A 2,408-nucleotide genomic window follows, 5' to 3' on the forward strand; every position below is an offset into this window, starting at 1 on the left:
GAAATGATCCAGGTACTTGGGAGGAGGCTTTAGCAGTGTCCTACCAAACAAAATATATCCTTACTACCCAGCAATTATACTTCTTGACATTTACACAAATGAGTTGAGGACAGATCCACACAAAAATCTGTGAGTGGATGTTTATAAAAACTTTATTATAATTGTCAAAATTTATAAGCCGCAAACAAGTCCTGAGTAAGTGAATGTGCAAACAAACTGGTACACCCATGCAGTGGAATACTATTCAGCACTAAAAGGAAGTTGATCAAGCCATGAAAAGACATGAAGGAATCAAATGCATATTACTAATTGAAAGAAGCCAGTCTTCAAAGGATTAATACTATATCCTGTCTGATGTCAACCCCGTGACATTCTGACAAAAGCAAACTGTAAAGAGAATCAACAGTTTCAAGAGATTGGGATTAGGCATGGAAAAGTAGAGCACAGAATATTTTTAGGACAAAGAAATCATTCTATATGATATTATAATGAGAGATGCACGCCATTATGTTTCTCTCAAAACCTAGAGAAAAACTGAAAGAGAATCCTAGTCTAACTGTGGACTTTAAGTGATAATGATGTGTTAGCTTAGGTTCATTAATTTTAATAAATGAGTCATGTAGCATGGAATTTGATAGGGAGATTGTACTAGGTCAGGGAAGGGGATATTTAGGAATTCTCTGTGTTGTTGTCTCAATTTTGATGTTAACCTAAAACTGCTTTAAAATAAAACCTATTAAAAATAAAAAGATGGAAAGATATATCCATATAGATACTAAGCACAACAAAAATTCTGTGGCTATATTAATATCAAACCAGAGTAATGTTCAATATAAGGACTATTACTATGTGTAGAATTATATTTCATAATTATAAAAGTATCTATTCCAAAAAAAAAAACCATAAGGAGTATGTATTTAGTAATAGAGCTTCAAAATATACTAACAAAACTACAGAAATAATGAGGAAGATAGATGTATCTACAATCATAATTAGAGATTCAATACTACTTTCTCATCGACTGATAGCATAAGTAGACAAAAAGTAGTAAAAATGTAGTAGTTTTGAAAAACTACCAGTCATCTTACTCTCATTCATAATGATAGACTGCTGTAACAAATCACTGTAAAACATAAATTTTTCTTGAGAGTATCTAGGATTTTCTGCAAAAAAGACCACAAAGTAGGTCATAAAGAAAAGAAATTATAAATAGCATATGAATATATGAAATGATGTATCTGAGAAATGCAAACAAAATCATGAGACACCACTTCACATGCACTAGTGTGACAAAAAGTAGGTTGATATCAGATGTTGGTGAGCAAATGGAACAATAAAAGCAACGCATTAGTGGTAGAAGGAACTATGTAGTTTACTTCAAAATATTCATGATCACAAGAAAATAAAAACATGTTTGCTAGAGTCCTATACAAGAATATTTGTAGTAGATTTTTAAAAATAACTGCCACAAACTGAAGAACAATCCATATAACCATCAAAATATGAATGGATAAGCAAATTTTGGTATGTTCTCTCAATGGAAAACCACTTAGCAATACAAATTTTAAAAAAGAATTTCTGATACCTGAAAAAGCAAGGAAAACTGCCAAAAAATATGTTGAACAAATGTCAAGCAATAAAGGGAAAGACCTAAACACACAAATTTATGGCGAGAATAGTGTCTGTTCCTTGGAAAAAAGGAGTATTAAACCAGAAAATGGTGTAACCAAAATTTTATGACTTGTAGATTACATGAGTGTAATGATTTCAAACATTCTTGAATTATATGCTTAAAAGCTGTGACTTCTTTTTTTCACTATATCTAAATCATAGCCCAATTTAAAAAAGAAAGTATGGGGTAGGAGGAAGTGATATTCTTACTTTTCTTATTCGAAAAGAAGAATTGTACCCTTAGTTATGCACACAGTTTGACCAAAATCCTTACCTTTTTTTTTGCAGAAATCAGAATAAATTATCTGAGGGGCACACTGTTGAGAGTTCTCATTGCAAGTTAGGATTTTGAAGATAGAAAGTCCAAAATAAACCTGTACAATTTTATCTAAATTCACATCAACATACAACTTTAAATTTTTAAAAATTTGAATAATCAATATTTGCCATATGTATTGCAGAAATAAAATGGTTAACGTTATCCCAGGAAAATGCTATTCATTTTCAGCTTGCTTTCTATTTCTAACTTCTTTGCCTTCTCTTGGAAAATCTACCAAGATACAAATTGCAAAGTCAAATTTTCTGTTTCCACTCTAACTCAACAGAATGTCAAGAAAATTCTTAAGATTGCTACAGTCTGGAAAAAGAAAGTGGTACTCCCCCCCATACCTATTATATAGCTCCTCTATCCTAAATATCTCTCTCTCTCTCTCTCTCTCTCTCTCTCTCTCTCTCTC

Source organism: Chinchilla lanigera, unplaced genomic scaffold, assembly GCF_000276665.1.
Source record: "Chinchilla lanigera isolate Chin_1 unplaced genomic scaffold, ChiLan1.0 scaffold00048, whole genome shotgun sequence".
NCBI classification, from domain to species: Eukaryota; Metazoa; Chordata; class Mammalia; order Rodentia; family Chinchillidae; genus Chinchilla; species Chinchilla lanigera.